Consider the following 21,914-nt stretch of genomic DNA (forward strand, 5'->3'; position numbering starts at 1 on the left):
GACAGCTCTGGGTCCTGGCTGTGCCTTGCTGCCCAGAGCAGCTCTCAGCAGGTGCTGGGCAGAGCTTTGGATGTGGCCACAACCCCTCTGTTATTCCAATGATCCATCGGGACTGTGAGCATCACCCACCACCTCCACTTGAGGCAACCCAGCTGCTGTTCCAAACCTCTGCCCGTTTTTCCAGCAGGATTTAATGAAACCAAAACTATTTCCTTTTCCATGTGTTCCCCCAGTGTCACTGAGCTCTGCCTTCCTTCCCTGCCCCAAAACTTTCCAAGCAAAGGCAAAAATATCACCCTGGAAGGGATTGAACACACAGGAATGGGGGAGCACCAGCCAGGGCATTTCCAGACTGACCTCCAAAAGTCATCTGCATCCTGAATCCTCCTGCCAGCATCTTGGGATGCAGAGTTTTCCCTCAAGCTTTATTCCAGCCTGTGTAATTGGGGCAGGTTTCCATGCTGTGCTGCTGAACTGGGATAGGAAAATATTGAGATCAGCCTGCACTGAGCCCTTCTAGAGGCAGTGGAGTGTGCAAAGTTAGGGTCTTCCAAAGGTGCTGCTCCAGAGAAAACTCAAGGAAATAAAAGGAATCCTGGAAAATCAGGTCTGGAAAATCCACCCCAACTGTGGAAAAAAGATCTCAAAAAAAAAAAAAAAAAAAAAAAAAAAAGGCAAAAAGCCTCCCCGTGGGTCCCTCTTCCCCTGGCAGCCCCAGGCTCTCTCAGGAAGCTGGAGCTGATTTTGCCTTGGAGCAATTTCCCAATCTCCTTCCCATGACCTTTACAAACAGATGCAGCCTGGGGATCCACAGCTGCCCAGGATGGGCTGGCCTGGTCCCTGCTCCACAGCCAGGCCAAAGCCACAGTTTTCCCAGCTGCATCCCAGGAGCTGAATTCCACCTTGGGATGCAAAGGGAGATCAGTCACAGGGCACAGGCACAGAGCCTTGCCTATAAAAGCTGCCGTTTTGAGCCATTTTGGGGTTGGAACACCTCAACCCAAGGAGCCCCAATCCTATCTCTCTGAGAATCAAGCAAGACAATCATTTATTCTCCCATCAAAAATTCAGCTTTATTTGCTTGAGGCTTTGTTTGGCTTGAATTTCTGCAGTCTCTAGAGACTGCCTCCTGCTGAGGCCGTGAAACTCATCACACAGCAAACACAAATCAGTTCTCACCAAGTAATCCTGGGGTGGTGCTTGGCTGGACCTCAACCAAAGCAAAGCCTCTGATCCCTCTGAGCTCTGCCACCCATCCCTTACCCCAGTGCCTGGTTTTCCATGGACTTTTCCAGTTATTTGGAGGATGGAAGCATTGGTAGAGCAGTGAGCGCTGAGCCAGCACCAGGACTGGCTCCTGCACTGACCCGCAGGACCAGGGAGGGCATCCTAAACCAGACCCTCAGAAAATCAGGTTATTCCTCACCACTAAGTATAAACTGTACCAAATCCATGGAACCAGCAGCAGTTTTCACCCAATATTCCCTCCCCACACCCATCTCTGTCACTGGAGTGAGCACTGTGCACTGGGAATTCCCACATTCCCTCTTTGAGGTCACCTAAAATGTCTCTCTTATTCCCAAGCCAACGTAAAAAGAGACATCCCTTTAACTATTATTATTATTATTATTATTATTATTATTATTATTATTATTATTATTATTGCAGCCTGAACCTGACATCATCTTTCCTGCACCCCATCCCCTCCCAGTTTAATTCATCCCCATGCAACGGATGCTCCCAATGCTTTGGAATTTAAGTGACTCCTTGGCAGCCATGGATTTCAGCCTGTCAGAAATCCTGATGAATTATTTCACTCCAGATCCTCACAGTTTAATTGGAGCAGGCTGAAGGCAACAAATATTTCCTCGGAGTGTTTTGATGTCCTCGCTGTTCCTTGCACACTTTCCCATAAAGCAGATTGCAGCAGCTGAGGATTTTCTAATGGAAGCCTTGCAAAACATTCAAACCCATTAAAAAGATCACAGCCAAAAGTAACCACTTTATTTAAGTCTTGGAAGAGAAAGAGAGGCTGCAAATGCTCAAAGCACAGAATGTCTCTGTCTGGGGTCGGGCACCGACCCAAGAGCAGCCAAAACTCCTGTATCAGCACAAGTTGGTCTAAAACCACGGACCCAGCACCAATTTAGCTGGAGATAAAATGGAAACCTTTTCAACCAGGTGATTCTTCCACATCCTAATGACAATAAAGTAAAATAAATGGCTTAATATAGGTGGGAACATCCCCAGCTGGGTGTTGGGCTCAGCTGCATTTCCATGATATCATCAGTGGTGTCTACAAGCACAGAAAACACAATAAAAACCAGTCACTCACCCACAGCCCTGGTCAGGCAGCCCAGGTTACAGCCCTTCCTCAGGCAAGAGGAGGATCCCGGGGGTTCTGGACATGGCAGGTCCCTGCACGTCTCTGACACGCAGGTAAGGATTAGAGTTTGTCTCAGGAAAGACTCAGATTCGGAAATCCTACACCCCAGTGAAACCCTACCTTGCCTGGCTGCCCTTGGATTTAAAGGAAACACGGGAAGAAATTGCAAACAGGGCTGGGGTGCAGCTTCACACACGGCAGAACTCAGCCCCAAAGCACCCCGAACCCCCAGCAGCCACCCCCAAGGGAGGGGTTACACCTCCCAGAGCCCAACCCCCCGAGTCCCCCCAGTGATCCCTTCAGAAGCTGGGAACAGATTTATCCCATTGTTGCTCTGTAGGCAGGACTCCCATGGAGGGAGGGAGTCCCCCTGGCCCTGAGGGCTTTCCCCCTGGCAGCAACGCCTGTTTTAAGGAGCAACATTTACATTTTAAGACCAAATGATACCCAAGTGTCCAGGAGCTCTTACCTGCCCAGGTTTGGGCTGTAGTTCAGTCCCACCAAGGCTGGCCAAGGCTTCAATGGGCGCTGCATGGCTTTGGGATCAGGTCCTGGCCTTGACCTCTTCCCCATGCAATGCTTTAGGGCCATGAGGCCAAAACTTTGGGGACCAGTTGACTTTAGACCTGTCTGTGTCTCAGAGAGGCCCTGGGAGCTTTTCAGGGGACTTCCAGGAGACAGCACCCCACACTGTGGGGAACAGGAAAAGGGGCCCCACATCAACTCTGAGCACCCCACACTGCGGGGAACAGGAAAAGGGGCCCCACATCAACTCTGAGCACCCCACACTGCGGGGAACAGGAAAAGGGGCCCCACATCAGCTCTGAGCACCCCACACTGTGGGGAACAGGAAAAGGGGCCCCACATCAGCTCTGAGCACCCCACACTGTGGGGAACAGGAAAAGGGGCCCCACATCAGCTCTGAGCACCCCACACTGTGGGGAACAGGAAAAGGGGCCCCACATCAGCTCTGAGCACCCCACACTGTGGGGAACAGGAAAAGGGGCCCTGCATTCAGCTCCAAGCACCCCACACTGCAGGGAACAGGAAAAGGGGCCCCACATCAGCTCTGAGCCCCAGGCAGAGCTGGGGAAGAGGTGACCAAAACCCCAAGGATGCAGAAGGGTCATCCCTTTAGCCAAGACCCACCTCATTTCCTGAGCACCTCTTGGTGCTGTAGGAGATTTTGGCTGCTCTGGTGGCCCCTTCCCAGCCTATGGTGTGGTGTCCTGGCCAGCTTTATCCCAGGAATATGTGGGATGTGTTAAACCCATCTGCTTCGGGGGGAAGAGGACAGGAGGAAGGTACAGGCTGGAGGCTGCAGTGTGGCCATGGATGGGTCTCCCCCAGCCTCTCCTTGCCACACTGAGCTGACCAACACTTTGGTGTTCAGTATCACACCCAATGCCACAGAAATCAGGGACAGCAGGTGCTGGAGGAAAGGTCCATGGCTTGGCCACTCGGCTTTAACCCAGCTCAGGAGGAAACCCCAAAGTCCAAGCCCATCCTTCAAGCACCAGGCAGGGCTGTGCAAGCCCAGCACCCTCAGAGGTGGCACTGCTGTGGGTATTTCCCAGGGGTTCCTGTTACACTGCAGCCATGGGAATCTCATTAATTACTGGTTCTGCTGAATGGTGGTAACGAAGGCGCAGGACACATCAAGAATCATGTTCGCATGGCCAAGTGGCACAGGAACACCCTCGGAGGGTGCTGCTCCACAGAAAGGCCTGAAGTTGTTACAAGGACGTCAGGAGACTTGATACAAAGGGCCAGCTTATTAATAGCTAATGGGGGAATAAATTATGCACCCACTCGGCTGGATTGGGTTTCTCCCTCCTCACTGCACCCTGACATCCTCATCACCCCCCTGCTCTCTGCTTCCTGTCCCCCCTGGCTCTTTCTTCTTATTTTTGTACTTGGCAGGAATTTCAATGTGTTTACCCATCACCAAAAGCTTCAAAGGCAAATCCAGCTTGTCCCAGGGTGATCCCAGAGCAGGACCAGGCACCACCCTGAGCCCTCTCTGGGGAAGGTTGGACTCTTCTCCCGCTCCCAGAGACCCCTTGATGCCCTGGAAACCTGAAAGAAAAGCTCCAGGCAGCAAAACAAAAGCTTCCCACCGTGGCTTTCTGCAGGACGTGCCGTGCCCTGCCTGCCATCTGCCCGGCCCGGCGGGAGCAGCCCGAGCTGCCCGTGGCGAGGGCGGCCAAGCACCAGCAGCTCCGCGCCGGCCACGCTCCAGCGGCTCCCTGGCAGGCGGAGAGGGAAAGCTGGGAGAGGGCATGGAGAGGGAGAAAAGGGGGGCGCCTCCGTGTATTGGGACTTCGGGTTCCCAACACCCCCAAAGTCCAGACCAGGAGAAGGGAAAGCTGAGATTAAGTTCGTAAAAGGAGGTTTGGGGATGTCCCCGTCCCCTGCGCGACTCCGCCGCCGCCCCAGCGCTGCGCAGCCCGGGGAGGGCACGGATCTGCCCTGGCAGTGCGTTTCCAGCCGGGATAACGCAGCAGCTGCTGGGGCTGCTGGCGGGCTGGGACCGCCACCGCTCCTATTTCAGCTGGGACAGCAATTCCCCTCTCGCCTTCCCGGCCCCGTTTCTCCTCTGGGCTGCGGGCAGCGCTCCGGGATCGCCGCGCCAGCGCGGTCCTTCCCGGCAGATGCTCCCTCCTGAGCTCCAAACCACACGCAGCGTGCCAGAAGAAGCCAAAGGCTGGGCGAGTGTGTGCTCTGTTAAATCGCTCGGATCCCACCCGCCCTGTGCCCCGGGGCCGGCTCCCGGCAGCCGCAGGAGCACGGACAGCACGGAACGCTCACACGGGGAACTCCCCGCTCCTGCTTTCGGACAGGTCTGGGCACGGCCACGTCCCCAAAGCTCCGAGGAGGTGAAGAGCATTTAGGGCAGAGCCAGGAGCAGCATCCCGGCCCCTGGCGATGGACGATGGTCCCTGTGCCCCGAGGCCCCTTTCCCCAGCACTCCCCCGTCTCTAATCTCCCATTATCACTTTCTCTGCCCGCTCTGATTTCACGGGCCGGGCTATGCTATCCCTCGTGCCTGGGTGGGGTTGGGCAATCTGATCGCCACCCCCCCATCAGACTGTCTGCAAACACCGTCACCGATCACCCGGACCCCGCACCGACCCCGCTGCAGTTCCAGCTTCTGCGACTCAGTGTCCGACTCGCTGCGGGTCCAGCTCCGGGCAGGCTCCTTTTCCATGCCTGTCACCTTCTGGGCGGGTTTGGATAACCCCAGCCGGCGTCACAGCAGCTCCTGGTCACCAAAATCGGGCTATTCTGTATCAGTAATAGGAAACCCCCCGCACTTCTCTCCTAGCGCTGCTCCCTCCCTGGGGAGAGCCGCCTCTCACCCCAGGACGGGGATGACACCACAGCATCGAGCTCCGGCCCTAATTTAATCCCCACAGCAGGCTCCTCATCGCGGGGGGAGGGGGAGGTGCTGTTTGTCCATTTTTTATCAGCCAAAGGATGCGGAATCACAGATTAATTTGGGTTGGGAAGGACTTTAAAGTGCATCTCCAGTCCCCTGCCATGGCAGGGACACCTCCCACTGTCCCAGGCTGCTCCAAGCCTTGTCCAGCCTGGCCTGGGACGCTTCCAGGGATGGGGCAGCCACAGCTGCCCTGGGCTGAAGCAAAGGAGAGGGAAATGGTTTCTTTTCATAATCAGGGCAGCAAAAAGTCACAGATGGAAAACAAAACACTGGAGGAAGTTGGTAATTAAATGCTTTCCCTTTGGTGCCCCTGAAAGTCAGGGAAAGATGGAGGAGCAAGGAGGAAAACGGGAAATTGGGATCTCTGCTGTGTCCTTTCTTCTCCCTGCACGTGCTGGGGTCAGGCAGGAGGAAGGTGAAGAGGAGGCTCTGGGGCCCTCGCTGGAATCAGCATCACTGGAGGGGAAAATTCCCTGAGCCAACATCCACCCCGAGTGGATATTCTGCTCCGTGGAGTCACAAGGCCAAGCATGGCATCACTACATCATCACAAAACCCTGTCCAAAGCAGGATTATAAGTAGGGAAACTGAGGCCCAAGAGGGCTGAGCTGCCAAACACCCCCTCCCACGGGGCAAGGGAGGAGCAGCTTTGCTCCTCTTCGTATCCACAGCTCTGCCTGTTCAGGGTTCTCCAGCTGAGTCTCCAAATCAGGTCCCTGCAGCAGCTGCAGCCTGGTAACTTCCCAAAGTGTTTGCTGGTGCCTCCAAAGCAGCAGCTTCTGTCTGCTCGGTGCTTACTGGGTCTTGTTGGCCACGGGTGACTCTGAAAAAATGACCAAGAAAATTAAAGTTACTGTCAGTAATCTTAAATTCACCTTGCAGGGGAATTTGTGCCCCTTCTGAGAAGATTTAGTGGACCGTAAACTAAAAAAAAAAAAAAAAAAAAAAAAAAAAAAATCACAAAACAGTTAGTACCGGGAATTCCGGGAATTAAATCCAACAGTGCCGCTGTCTGGGGGAGGGAAGCACAGCAGCTCCTTCCAGGAGGGTTTGCACAGCTCACCACAATCATGATTTAAGCATTTAAGCTCATCAGCACTGGGGACAGCCCGAGGTACACCTCGTGTTCCCCAGGATCTGCACCAGCCCCAAGCCCAGGGCGGTGCTGCTGAGGGAGAGGGACCTCCCCACCCTCTGCAGGGATGGAACACGGAAAATTCACCCCAAAAAAAGGCTCCTGGAGATCTCGGCTGTGATATAACAGCTCCAGCCAGAAGAGGACAGTGGTGCCTGTGTTTTATTTAGGGCTGCACCACGAGGGGTTGAAAGGCTCCAGTTGCCTCTTTGCTCTTCAAATCCCCCTTTCCAACTCACACCCGGGCTCTGAGGGGGGTCCAGGCTGTTCCCAGTGACAAAACCCCTCCAGGTGTGGGTGCAAAGGGGCTCGAGGGGACATCAGCTGCAGCAGGGCTTGGCTCTGGCTGCTGGGAGGGAGCAGAGAGATATTGCAACAAGGACTGAACCTGAGGATGTAGGGAACTCATCTTTTGGGGGAAAATTTTCGCCTCAGATAGATTAGGAGTTACTGGGCTGATGGGAAAAGTGAGGAGGGAGCTGCTTCAGCAGCTCTCTAGGGAAGAGATAAATAATGTGACAGAAATGTCCCTCTTGTGGGCAGAGACAAAAGAGAATGGAAACACCTACCTATCAAAGTGAATTTCAATATGACACTTACATGCATGTTGATACGTAGATAAATATCATATAACTGCACAGGAACAGATATCCACACTGTTCCCTGCATCTCAGCATATTTTCCAAACCCCAAAATTAACCCCGAAGAGGAGAGCTGCCCCTGGCAGAGGGGCTGGCACAGCTTGCAGGGGCAATTTCTTGCTTAGAGTCAAAAAGATGAGGATTAAAGTGGAAGCAGAGCTGGAAACCTGCCAGGCCCCAGCCATGCAGCAGGGTGCTGCTGCTGCTCCTGCTCTGGGGTGGAAGGCAAGGGTGGAAACACAGGGAGAGACCCTTCTGCTGCCAAAAATCACCACATTTAGGGATCTAGGATCAACGTGTCCCAGGGATTTGTCACCAGCTCTCAGGTGCTGCAATAAGACATTGATTCACAGGTCTTTCATATCTGAACCTCAAATCAAAATTTGTTTCTCGAAGTCATTCGCTCTGGGATGGAAAGCCAGAATTGTCCCATATCGGAGTTTTCTCCACCCCACTCCTCTGGAGCAGGGGCAGAGGGGACTCTTGGTGACAGACACCAATGTTTGGGTGCTGCAGGAACTGCAAAGGTCCCGTTTCCCCCTCAAATTGCTCCAAACCCTCACTTTTCTGCTGCTCCAGAGCTCAGAGGGGCTCGCTGAAGCTCCCTCCTGTGACGGAGGCCGGATGCAAAGGGCAAAGATGCAGCTCAGGAAGGGTCTCAGTGGAGACGAGGCTTTCCAGCCTCCTCCCAAAATGCTGTTTTCTTTCCCCAAGCGCCGCTCTTGTGATGCAAAAGCCGAGAGAGAGAAGTCCCCGAGCTGGGCACGTCCTCGTGAGGAGCTGTCACATCCCGCTCCGTCAGCCCGGCCTGGGCGCGCTCCGATGGGCACGAGTGATGGGAAAAGCCCTGACAGACAGAGCCCCTCCACCCTCCTTCGGCCCTTCCCTCTTCTCCATCCCCCGTGTGATGTTTAAATCCTGCCCTTTTAAACAGCTGCTCCTGGGAGTGAAGGGGGGACAAGGGTCCTCTGTAAAATTTACCCTCTTTGGGGGAAAAATGGGAAAACCCACTCATTCAGGCCCTTTGCATTGTCCCTTGGGCTGCAGAGGTGACACTTTAACATGAATAAATCCTCAGGAACTCTTGGGCACTGATAGATCCATCACCCCAGTGGCCTTTCCACCCCACAGCCTTCCTGGGGTAAAATATTTTAAAATAAGCATTTGTAAAAAGAAAAATTTAATTATTTTACCTAACTGCAGCTGGTTCCTGAGGGGCTGGTTTCTCCTTGCTGCCCCCAGCTTTCCCTTCCAGCCCCCCACTCCTCCTCTGCTCCCTCCAGCTCCGCAGGCAGCACCACCCCCAACTCCACGGTGCGTGCCCTGAAACGAGACAGTGAAATTCACTGGTGTAAAACAAACCAACCCACGGGAGCCCACCTCTCCTCATCCCTTCCATTAACAATCCTCCTTCCCCCTCCCGGCATCCCGCAGGGGAGGACGCTGAGACAGGAGCTGCCAGAGAGCTGTCACAACACCGCCGGCACCGCTGCCTGAGACACGCGGATCCCACACTCACATCCCGGCTTTTATTCCTGCCTAACCACCTAAACCCGACTCCTCCCGCTAAGCTCGGCCTGGCCTCACTCACCTGCTCCACCCCGAGACCAGCACGTCCTGGCTGTCCCAGTAAGACCAGAAGCCCAAGGGATGCTCCCAAACTGGTTTCCCTTTTGCCAAAGGTCCTTTCCCAATCTCAGGCAGGTGGAGCTGCTCACCAGATTATCACCTCATTCCTCAGGTGCCCGACTAATCCAGGGCTGTGGAAGGCTCCAGATCCCCTGATAATGCAAATGAGCAGTTTTTCCTGCTGGTCGGGTAAAAATCTGGGTGAGAATTTAGGAACTGGATAGAAAATAGGAAGGAAAAGGTGATGAGGCTGGACTCACAGCTTGACCCCAGAGATCCCGGGCTGCAGCATCCTCCCTTCCATTCTCCATTGCCAGTTCCTGAAGTGGGGAAATCATGAAATTCATGTGCAAGATAATACAGCTCCCTGAACTTCCCCTGGCTCTGCTCAGTACCCGTCTCACCTGTGCCATATTCCCGATGTCCTGTGACCGCATTCCCAAGCATTTCAAAACACAGTGCATAAGCCACTTTTCCTGAGTGCCATGAGGATTTCTTTTCCCAGCGGAACATGGTTACAGCACTCAGCTTCCACACAGTAAGGCTGATTCAGATATATTTTCAGGAGAAAAGAAAATCAGTCCCCACGGCTTCACTCAGAGGGAGAAAAGGAATGCTGGAGATGCTGGACCATCCATGGAAATGCTGGATCACCCATGGAGATGCTGGATCACGGAGATGTTGGATCACCCATGGAAATGTTGGATCATCTGTGGAGATGCTGGACCATCCATGGAGATGCTGGACTATCCATGGAGATGCTGGATGATGAATGGAGATACTGGATCATCTACGGAGATGTTGGATCATCCATGGAGATGCTGGACCATCCATGGAGATACTGGATCATCCATGGAGATATTGGATCACCCATGGAAATGTTGGATCATCTATGGAGATGTTGGATCATCCACAGAGATGCTGGACCATCCATGGAGATGCTGGATTATCTCTGGGGGTTGGCCCATCATCTCTGCCCCACAAATCCCAAGTAAATTCCTGCAGAACCAGGCAGGGCTCTGCAGCACAGGCCCCAAGGCCCACATTCCCAAAGATGTGCCGTGGAAAAGGTCTGGAGATAACATTCCACCCCTGCTCTCCTCCACGGGCAGCTCCAGGCTCATTCCTGGGGGCTCTGGGGGCTCTGTTTGCACCCATAAACCAGCAAGGTGTGCTGCACCCCCTGGAGAGCTGAACCTGGCGACCCTCCAGAAGCAATTCCCAAGTGGGAAGTAGCTCCCTGACAAATAATCCTGCTGGGATTAGGCAGAAACACTCATTTTCCCCTCATTTTCACCCTGCTCAACACCGCCCCAATGTCAGGCCTTTTCAACCCTGAAACCTACCAGCATCCCTCCAGCTCCAGGGGGCTTCTTGGAAAAAACTTCTAAGCAGAATATTAAAACTATTCCCCAGTCAGTGCCAGCTGGGACAAATGGCTGAAATTTGGGGAGTCAGAGGTTGACTTGGAGGGGCCACAGGGGGAGATCCCCTTGAAATCCCACATTAAACCTGTTCTGGTTTGGAGACAGGGACAACTCTTGGCTTGGGCTCCCCCCATCCTCACTGGTATGAAAAGACAAAATAAGAATTTTTTTTTTCCTTTTTTTTTTTTTTTTTTTTTTTTCAGCCAGCCAATGACTAATTCTTCTCTGGGAGCAAGGAAATAATTACAGGTCTTTCCCAGGGAAGGGACAGCCAGCCCTTCATTGTGAGGCTGGGCAAACCCTCAGAGCAACCTCTGGAATTTCTCTCCTCCTCCAGTGAGCTCCTGACACCTCATTTCTCCATCTGCTAAGTAGGAATGATCCCTCTCTCCCACCCCACTGCAACGCAGCCCTGGCTGGGAGATCTCTCTGGGATTAACTACGCAGAATCCCTCCACTATTTTTTATTATTGTTATTAGAGCTGAATGGCCTCCTAGGGAAGCCCCAGAGGTGGTATGTGCCCACTCGTGCACAAACAGGGGAATTCAGCTTTTCCCATCTGCAAAAATACAGGGAATCCTTCATTTTCTGATGGTGCTCACCATGCATGGAAATGGTGCTGTTCCCTAAGAGTCCCCAGAATTTGGGATGCAGGCATCCAATGCTCCCTCTTCTAGCCTTTAATTTCCTCCAGGGGGGATCCACAAGGAAACTCCCTCCCAGGAAAAGCTAAAAAATCCCGTGGTTTATTAAAAATTAAGATTTTTTTTTTTAAATTAGTTTATTAATTAATTTTAAAATTAATTTATCTATTTGTTTAAAATAGGATTTAATTTATTAAAAGTTGGGATTAAAAAATCCTATTTTTACAAACCTAAAAGTTAAAAAATAAGAAATAAAATTAATTCTAAATAAAATTGATAATAAGTAAGTAAGTAAGTAAACAAACAAACAAACAAACAAACAAATAAATAAACCTAATCCCCCAGAACTTTGGAAGGTGTCTGCTCCGGACACAGGGAAACTGAGGCACAGGGGGCTCATTTTCCCGGCGCGGGCGGGAGTGGGGTCAAGGGCTCCAATTCCCACAGACCCACCTGGGGTATCCCGGTGAGTCGGGCTGGCTCCCAGGGCAGGGATGACTTCGAGGGGAGTTTTAAGGATGAGTAACGGGAAAGTGGCCCCGGAGGGGCAGAGAGCGGCTGCTGCCTGCCCACTCCTCCCGTGCTGCTCGGCAAGGATTTGCAGCCTCCGCGGGCACGCAGGAGCTCGAAAACCCCGAAATTTTAATTTCTTTAATTTAATTTTATTTTTTTTTAATTTTAAATCTCGATTTTTTTTTTTTTTTTAATTTTATTTTAAAACTCGAAATTTAAATTTTGGTCTCGCAGGGGCTGGCGGAGGAAACAGAGCTGCAAACCCAAGAGCGGCAGGGAACATGCAACAGCCTGGGAAGAGGAGAGGGCCGGGTGCTGGATGGGAATGGGGCGGGAGCCGAGGCTCGGGGATGTCCTGCGCGCTCCCAGCTCCGCAGTGCCGCAGCCGGCACCGCCGGAATTCCACAGCCGCAGTTTCTGGGATGCAGGGCCGCGGTGGGGGACGCTCCTGGGCTCTGCCATACTGGTGACACTGGTCCCGGATCAGGTTTATTGGGACGCAAAGGAGATGGCACCAGTTTGAGAGCAAGCCCCGAGCCCAGCGAGAGGAGACGCAGGACTGTGGGTTTTCTTTTCCAATGTGTTTCACCCCCACTCCTCCCCTCCCAAAACTCCGTTTTATGTCACCTGCTCCTCTTGGGATCCGAAATGGTGCCAAAATCCATCTGCAGGCTGGTGGGAGTCAGCCCTGACGGGGAGAGGCTGCCAGGCACAGAAAGGCACGGAGGATTTTTCAGCCCCCTTTTGCAGCCGAGATCTGGAACACTTATTTCTGCCTCAGGGGTGTAATTGAAGCCCTTGGGGACCCAGAAAAAGTGTCTTGCAGGGTGTTGTGTGATGCTTTCTGCGAGCTTCCTCGGGGAGGACCGCTCGGGAGGGAGCAGGAGCACGGAGGAACTGGCAGCACGTTCCCAGGCCAGCGGTACCTGCAGAAACCGCTGCCTTTCCAGCCACGCAGGTGAGTTCCCAGCCCACCTGGTGCCAGGGATGCCCAACGCCACGGCAGCTCAGTGGGATATAAACCCTTTGGAAGTCACCTCCTTGCTGGTGGCCACACGGGCCGAGGGACAAGCCTGGAGCGGGGTTTGCCCCCGTGCCAGCGGCTCTGCCACAGCCCGACACCTCTGACGCGCTCCGAACGTCAGCGCGGCCCCAGCGCCTCCTCCCGGGCACCTTCCCCGGCCACTGAGGCACGGGAGGAGGGAAAAACCCCTCTGGCACCGGTGCCAGGTTCATCTCACCGTGCCCTGACTGTGCCCACCCGGTTTCCCCTCGCCCACCCCCAGACCCTGCCTCCCTCCCCGCATTCCCGACCACGGCCCATCCCTTGGCAGAGGAATCCTCCCTGCTAAACACAGCAGCCCCTGCCAAGATAAAAGCGAAGCTGTGAATAATTCATGGTTCAATCTTTCTTACCACCGTCTGCTGTAAATATTTAAATAGCTCCAAGATGTCTAGAGCTGAACTTGGGGAGGATGAACCTGAGCAGAGCCGTGGAGGGGGATGAGCTGGGGATGGAGCACAGGGCGGGTGGCAGATGCCGTGGGGATAATTTTTTGGCTCTGTGTGCACTGGGGAAGGGACAAGAGAGCTCCACGGGGAAAAACTTAATTTATATCTCTATAATGAGCAAATATCCAAGCCTTTCTGCCCTTAAAAAAAAACCAAAAAAAACCAAAAAAAAACAGGACTATCCAAAGGACATGGTTCGACTCTCCTCCCCTCTCCTCTGCTGCCTTCCCCTGGCTCAAAACCTCAGTGGAATTTCACTCCAATTTATGATTGCCAAAAAAAAGATCAGCAAATTCCTCTGGTCTGCAACTCCCTGCGCCCCGCTCTCCACCTGGAAAACAAGAAAACAACACCTGACATTAAAACGGAGACATGTGATCCTGGGCTATCTCCCAGCTCCCAGTGCAGCATCCAGCCTGGACACAAGTTATTTACCTGATCCCAGTGGACTGGGAACATCTGGGAGCTCATTGCAGGAATCAGGAACCCCCTCCAGGGACAATCCCCGTCCCAGCAGTGGGTTTGTGTTGGTTTTGTTGGCACTGTGGAGAACAGCACGGCCCTGGGCAGCTGCTGAGTGGCTGCGTCTTCTCCAGCTTCAGCATCACTTCAGCGTCCCCACAGCCCTTCCCAAAAGTCTTAGGTTGGAAATGGGGTGTGTGTTCTATTCCCATCTGTCAGAGCTGGGGCAGTTCTCTGCTGTTCATGGGGCTCTTTCCTTTATCTCTCCCACAGCCAATCCTCCCTCCAGGAGATCTCTGCTGTCCATGGCCACTGAGTGTCCCTGCATGGCTGAGAAAATTCCATCATCCCATGGGGAGAGGCTCCGCCCAGGGGAGGAGCCAAACATTCCTACCTGGATCCAATCTGCCCTTGGAACAGCACAGCAGCCTTTGCTCACTGCATTCCCAGAGGAGCAGCTTTCTGCCCCACTGCATTCCCAGAGGAGCAGCTTTCTGCCCCACTGCATTCCCAGAGGAGCAGCTTTCTGCCCCACTGCATTCCCAGAGGGAGCCCAGGCCCATCTCCAGCAGCCCTGGAGCTCCAGAGGAAAACTCCAGCCTTGTCCAGGATCCTGCTCCAGCAGAAGCACAGCTGGCACTGCAGGAGGGCTGAGCCCCCATGGAATGGCACTGCTGCCACCACCGTGACCCACAGCCTGCCAGGGCCTGTTCTCACTCTGGCACTGTTTTTTTGGTTGGTTTTTTTTTTTTTTTTTTGTACTATTGCATTTGTATTTTTAGTTTTCCTAGTAAAGAACTGTTATTCCTATTTCCATATCTTTGCCTGAGAGCCCCTTAATTTCAAAATTATAATAATTCAGGGGGAGGGTGTTTACATTTTCCATTTCAAGGGAGGGCCCTGCCTTCCTTAGCAGACACCTGGCTTTTCAAACCAAGACACCAAGTAACTGTTGGAGCAATTATTGCCACTGTGGCTGCAGAGATGGGGACTCCTGGTCCTAAGCTGATGTGTCCCACAGCCACCTTGTCCCCACATCTCCACTGTCCCCGGGGCTCTGAGTCCCTTCTGGGGATGTGCTCAGCTGCTGGAACTCTGGGCATTTTCCCCCTGGGGATTTCAGTGGGTTTCACCAGAACATGGGGTTTTCCAGCTTTGCAAGAGTAGTTTTAAATGCACCAAGTGCTCTTCGCTCTTCCATGTCTCCCTGCACCAGCACATGAAAATGTGTTCGTGGTGCTCTTGGTCCTCCTCCCCAGGAGCCTCTGACTGCCAATTCCTTCATCATCCTCCAGTGAAAGGTCAAAAAAAAAAAAAAAAAATCCAGGAGGGGAGGGGTTGTGCTTTTGCTCCACAGGCTGGTGGGGTGTCCCAGTCCCTGAGCTGTCACCAGAGGAGCAGGGACCAGGCAGCACCAGTAAATCCTGCCTGTGACCCCCTGAGATCTACAGCTCCATCACTGCAGAGGCCTTGGGGCCATCCTTGGATAAAAACCAGGTCCAAGGTACCTCGACAGAGGAATAATCCTAATAATAACCCTATAATCCTTTCTTAAAGACAACTTCTGGTCTGGAAACAAGAGAGAATGATTTTTAACTGGAAAAGAGTATGTTTAGATGGGATATCAGGAAGAAATCCTTCCCAGCGAGGGTGGGGAAGCCCTTGCGCAGGGTGCCAGAGCAGCTGTGGCTGCCCCTGGATCCCTGGAAGTGTCCAAGGCCAGGCTGGACAGGGCTTGGAGCCACCTGGGACAATGGAAGGTGTCCCTGCCCATGGAAGGGGGTGGAATGAGATGAGTTTTAAGGTATCTTCCAACACAAACCGTTCTGGGATTCCATGGAACGGCTTTCCCACCTGTGGTGCCTCTTTGCCTCCCTCCACTGGAATCAGAGTAAATGAAGACTTTGGGACACCAAAGCAATTTGCAGTTGAGTTTTTGAAGGACTGCTGCTCTTAAGCCAAGCTCTTTACTCAGTTTAACCTTTTAAAAGCCTTTTCTCAACCAACTTAACATCTGAAACAAAAGAGATTTTGTTTTCCCAATGGGATGCTTTGATAACTTCAAATCTTTTTTCCTCATCTCCATTCCCAAGCCAAGATATTAATCAAAACAATATGTTTCCCACAACAGCAACAGCAATAAAAAGCTTTGAGTCAATGAGTCATCATTTTTTCTGTGAAGAAAAATAAATATTTTCCCATTTCCCTGCTCAGGGATGGCACAAATCTGCACCAGCCCCTGTGGCTGGAGCAGCTGTGGCAGGTCCCAGCCAGATGTGGAGGTTTCCTGGGTGTAGGTGCAGGTCCAGGTTGTCTGGACGGGGTTTTGTCCTCCCTCTGAGGTTGGTGGCAACATCTCCAACCTTTGGGGCTCGCTGGGCTTTGCCCTCCTGGCTTATTCCACTCACCCACAGAGATTTTGGAGCCTGCCAAGGAGAAGGAGAGTGCGCAGGTGGACTAAGCACCGAAGAGCTGGGCAGCTGGGAGTGGTTTCCCAGCTCTTGGTTGTCCTCCCACCTCTGGAAATGAGGAGGGAGGGAAGGGTTGGTGCACTGGGAAGATTTGACCAGCCTGTGTGGATTGAGGCACCCCACGGGGACACCTCACTCCCTCTGGGCCCAGAGATTGCATCAGGTGCTCCAGAGCCCACCAGCAGCTCAGATTCCCATTCCATGGGACTGTGGCTGCTGAGCAGGCTCCAGCTGTCCCCAGAATCCCAGGACTGATGGGCAGAGCCTGCTGGGCACAGGGACATGAGCTGTGGGCCTTTGTACCACTGCACAAAAGGTGGGGCAGGATGGAGCTCAAGGGGAGCCCAGGTGGCTTCAGAAAAACAGAGAAAGACAGAGAAAAGGGGCAAAAAAAAAAAAAAAAAAAAGAAATCACTGAGCTGAAAGCGTTGGCTGATCAATTGTCCACAGAAGGCCTCGGAGGGTTCGCTCTGTACTAAGTGGTTTATGGATTTCCTCTAAATAGGAAGATGCAGCACATGAGCCGTGGTGAGAGGTACAAGGCTGATGCAGGGGGACAGGGGACAGACTCCGGGGCTGCTGGCCTGGCCCGTCCTCCCCCTGCAGCAAGCACATCTGGCAGGGGCTGATGGGGGCCACAGCCCAGGACAGGCTCCTGCCCACCCCCAGCCTGTGACTCGCTGCAGGAGTGGGGTTTTCAAAGCCTCCCAGGACACCGAGTCCTTTTTTGTTGGGAGGATTGTGCTAAAGGAACTTGCCCAGGACCTTCCAGGGAGAAGAAAAGAGGCAGAATATCCTTTCCTGCCTTTGTGTACTCCCAGCCCTGGCCAAGTCCCAACAAGGAGGACCCCAGGGTCAGCACATCCATCCCACTGCCACCTCCTCATCCCACTCCAGGGAAGAATGGGATCCCATGGGTACATGAGTGAGCAAGGGTAAAACCAGCCCCATGTCAAAGCCACAGGAAGAGCAAAGGGGAGGGAGAGATTTTCCTGATTCTTAAACATTCCCACTGTGTTCCAAGGGGAATTGCAATCTGGTATCACCTAGGAGAGTCTGGAGAAGTTTCCATTTAAGCCAACAGATGGTCAGGGGTGAGAGAGTTGGAGTTGGAGGGAAGTGATTGATCAATGCCCTCATCCTTTATTGATGGAAACAGCAGATGGGAGCATGAGCAGAACGCTGGAGCCACGTCCGTGCAGGAGGCTTTGGGAGGAAAAATGGACAGCCAAGGCAATAGTCTTGAAGGAAAGTCTTATCTGGAGGGCCAGATCAATAGGAAGAAGAACCATATGAGACTTCTTGTCTCTCCCAAGGCCACTGAAAATCTGCCAGTCCTTCCCAATGCTTTTAAGACCTAAGCAGGAAGTCACTAAAAATGAATGGCTTTGCTCCAGGGTGGAAACATCACCAGGACATGCTGAGAAGGAAATTCTTCACTCCTGAGATGCTTGGATTCACCCTGATTTCCCTGCAGATGTCTCACCAGGTCCCTTGCAATGTCTTTTCCTCCTCTGTTGGACGCAGAAATCCTCTTGTAGACAGATCTGGTGGAGAGGACACACCCTGGCTTGGGAAGGTGTGGCCATGAGGCAAATCCCGTGGGCATTCAGCCAATATTCTGAGAGCAAGGAATGGGACAGGACATCCTGTGGCTCCTACGTAGGAATCTGCATGGAAGTGTGTGCAAGATATTCACCTCCAGGCAGAGCCTGGGCTCTCCCATGGGACCCAGAGGATTGAGCCTCCCCACTCCCAGGGGACCCAAAGGAATGAGCATCCCAAATCCCATGGGATCTGGGCACCTACACTCCCACCATCACTCCCCTGCAGCAGAACTCCACCCTGGGTGAAGCCAGGGAAGCAGGGCTGGGATCTCCAGGCATTTTAAGGTCCATTAACTGGCAGCGTAAGGCCTGAGCCTCATCAGGCATAAAACTGGAGTAAATCCAGGGACGTGCAGGGTTGGAACACCAGAGGGATGCTGGGAACCAAAGGCTGTCTGAGCTGTGTGCTTGGACATGAACAAGCTCAGTAGCCCAGAAGATGCAGCACTGAGCTGTCCCAAAGCCCTGCTGACCCTCACACTGCCATGGGTGGGACCTTGGTGCTCCTCTGGGTTCCTCTTCAGCACCAGAAACGCTGCTCCGAGCAGGGATGACTCGAGGATACGAGAAGATGACTCTGGGGTGGGGAAAGATGGGAACACGGAACCCTTGACTCATCTCTTCATCTCTCACACACCAGGGCATTCCCAGGAGAACTTCATCGGGCCGTGCTGCCAGGAGCACCATCGTGGGCAGCCGACAGACAGAGGCCTTTCTCCACATCAACCCCCCAGCTCAGTTCAGACAAGGGAAGGTCGTTCATGCAGAACAGCAAAGCCTCAACAAGACCTGGTTTTGTGCATTCCTGGTGAAAGGATTCAGGGAAACAAGCTCAGCTGGTCCGTGGATGTTGGTGCAAGAGGTGCCACCCTGCAGAGCCACACAAGGACTTCATTGTCCCCTAAACCCGGTGCCCCATGCCCACACTGAGGCCTGTGGTCAGTGCCCACACCGAGCTCCAGCTGTTGCATGTGGATATTCTCAGTTCAGTCAGAGAGAAAAGAGAAAGATTTCTGCCAGGCTAAGCCTGGGAAAACGTCCGGGAGGAATGTAAACAATCTGTTATCTTGTTTTCTGTTCATGTTGTTTATAGACATGTTCTACCACACTGACCTAAGTCCAGTGTACCAATCAAGTAAAATGTTTTTACTTTAAGACCAATGGAATTAATCTTCATGACGTTCTCTATAAAAGAAAGATGTACTTTTGAAGAAACACTCATTCTTTGCCTTCTGAAGATGGAGTCTCTTCATTCCCGTCCTTGCCTCAACAGTGACAGTTGCAGGGGAAAGTGAGGGAGGCTGGTCCCATGTCCCACATGTTGGGGAGATGTTTAAGATGGATCCTGTGGAGCTCAAAACCAGGCTGGAAGGTGGAAAGCATGAAGGGAAGATGGATCACGACTCGTGCAACTGCTCTCTGCCCCCTGCCAGCCCTGCACGGTGGGAGCTCTCTGCTCCAAACCTTGTGTTTTATCCCTGTGGGAGGACTGGGCAGGAGCAAGGGGAAGGAGCAGGGCTGGAAGTTGATTTTGCAGCTTCAGCTATCTAAACCCAAGCAGTCTGGTCTGCTGGGGCCACCTGCAGTGCTGTGCTGGTTGCCCATTGAACTCGCCCTGGCTTGGCAGCAGCTCTCCGTGGGGAAGCAGCGGGCGCAGCGCGGGCGGGCGCGGCGCCACGGCAGCAGACGGAGCGAGCACAGGCGGCCGGGAAAGCACATCCCAGCACGCCAAAGGCATGCAGCCCAGAAAGGAGCATCCAGAGGGGTCTCCTCTCTTCTCTGTGGGCATGAAAGGCACTGGCTGAAAGTGTGGAGGGAAATGTCCTCACGGCTCCACTGTGAAAATATGGATCCAGGCATGGAGCTGGCGATGGGAAGCAGTTACAGGCATGGAACCTCCACATCTCAGCTCTGCTCTGCCTGGACACGTGTCAAAGTCATCCCACCTCACACAGTTAGGTCTTAATAAGGGTCTTCCAGGCACTGGTGCCCCGGAAGTCTGAGTGGTATCCCTTGCACCAGGAGCGGGCATCTATGGTCCATCTGGGCTTGTTCCCCTGACTCCTTCCACCACAAACACAGACAACCAGGTCCTTTTCAGGCTTTCCTCTTCTTACCCCGAGGCAAATGGCTAAATTAAGCCGGATGAATCATGCGGAGGAGTTTCTCTCTGCTGACCATGACGGGGCTCTCAACACCGAGACAGATCAGAGAGTCCCTCCTGGAATGCTTCCCATGAGACGTGCCCGGGGGGACCAGCCCGGTGGAGAGCCCGGTTCCAGGGCTCCTCCCTCCCCAGGAGCACCACCAGGGTGATAAATCCCCCGCTCCCGGCACAGGGTCGGGCCCTGTGGGGTCAGCACAGGGCGGGCGGGTCACCTCTGCCGGGAGCGGCATGAGGACAGGGATCGATAGGACACGCTCATCTTCCCGTGCATCAGCGGCCTCTCGGGGTATATTTCATACACTAAAACACATTCCCCCCATTTTCTATTTATGGCAAATGAGTGGCTAATCCTCGAGCCGTGGAGCTGCAGCGCTGTGCTGAGCCGGCGCTTCTGCGGCTGCTGCTGGGGAGGGAGAGGGCGAGTTCCTGGGATGCTGCTGGGGAGGGAGAGGATGAGGGAGCCACATCTCACAGCAGAGCCAGATCGAGCCTTCCCCGAGCCCCTGCCAGGGAGAGCCCACCTGAGGAAACCCTTTCCCACCAGAAGGGCACCCCACTGCCATCCCACTTATCCAAAGCAATGCCTCCGCTCTGGCCAAAGGTGTCCTGGCTTCTCTTTCTGGAGCTGACAGGGATTGTTTTCTCCCTGTGACAATTCCCACCGTGGTCACAGTGCCCCTATCCCACCAGGGAACCACCTCAGTTAAACCCATGGGTTATTTTCCCCTTTAACATCACTACGGCTGAACTAGGGAATGGAGGGATCTCAAACCAGTGCTCACTGGGATTTAATTTGGATATTTTTATGTTCCTGCGTGCAGGAATGTGTCCTGCACATGTCCCATGGATGTGGCCTAGTCTGGGGTACCCCCCGCCAACCAGAGCAATTTTCCAATCTTTCAGGAGCCAAATGGTAAAGGCAGCCAAAAGCCTCAGTCCCCACAGGTGGGGGAGGCCAGGCCGAGGCTGAGCTCACTACAAACCCCCCAAGAGAGTCCCCCAAGGGGCAGTTCCAGTGCTGTCCCTCCAATCCAGGCTGCTTCCCCCACCAGCTGGACATCGGCAGCCCCCAGGATCACCCCGGGCTGTGCTTCTGTTCTTTCCCAAGCAGTATTTCCCCCCAGCCAGGGCAGGAACCCAGCTCTCCTCCAGCAGCTCCTCCCTGCCCTCGGGGGGAATGCAAGGCCGGAGCTGCTGCTGCCCCAGGGTGTCTGGGAGCCAGGCAGGGCCACGGTGGAGGGCAGCTCCTGTTACCTGCTGGCCCCCGGCCAGAGCCGGGGGAGGAAAACCAGAGGAGAATTTGTGCCGCAGAGCTGTGCCAGGAGCGCTCGCGGTGCCCTTTGTCTCCGTCCTTGCGCAGCACAAACCCCTCTGGGCTGGTGCTCCACGTGTCCTCCCCCAGGGACCTCGTGCCTCCTCCCACTATGGGAAGGCTGCTATCGCAGGGATCAGAAATGCTGGGTTTTAGCATCTCTGCTGCATTCATTGCAGGTGGAATGGGAATGCTGGGAGGGTGGAGGGGAGGGGGATGCTCATGAGGAGGGGTGTCCCCCAGCTCTGCACTGGTTTGTCAGGACCACAGCCCTGTGTGGAGCACGGGGAGACTTCTGGAAGCTGAAGAATAACTAAAATGCCATTAGGAGCTGAGCAGAGGAGGACCTTGCCCTGCAACCAGTGAACTGCAGTGAGAGCTTCTGCATCAGACCATCGCCTGCCCTCTCTGCTGAAATCACTGCAGACGGCCCAGACATCTGAGTCTCTTCTTTCCTAAAGCACTTTAAAGCTCCTAATGAAAAGCACCGTGTAAGAGCCACACAACATCAGCATCAGAATAATAACAGTTACTCTCTGTGCCTGCTCCTTGCCAGTCTTAC

At 53.6% G+C, this 21,914-nt stretch overlaps 1 protein-coding gene across 6 annotated transcripts in view; it reads right to left on the bottom strand.

The window, feature by feature from the left end:
• LOC128818586 (potassium voltage-gated channel subfamily A member 2) overlaps positions 1-21,914 on the bottom strand; it is a 191,853-nt gene that overhangs the window by 154,154 nt on the left and 15,785 nt on the right. The gene's annotated exons all lie outside the window — the stretch shown is intronic.

This window comes from Vidua macroura, chromosome 24 (genome assembly GCF_024509145.1).
Source record: "Vidua macroura isolate BioBank_ID:100142 chromosome 24, ASM2450914v1, whole genome shotgun sequence".
Lineage (NCBI taxonomy): Eukaryota > Metazoa > Chordata > Aves > Passeriformes > Viduidae > Vidua > Vidua macroura.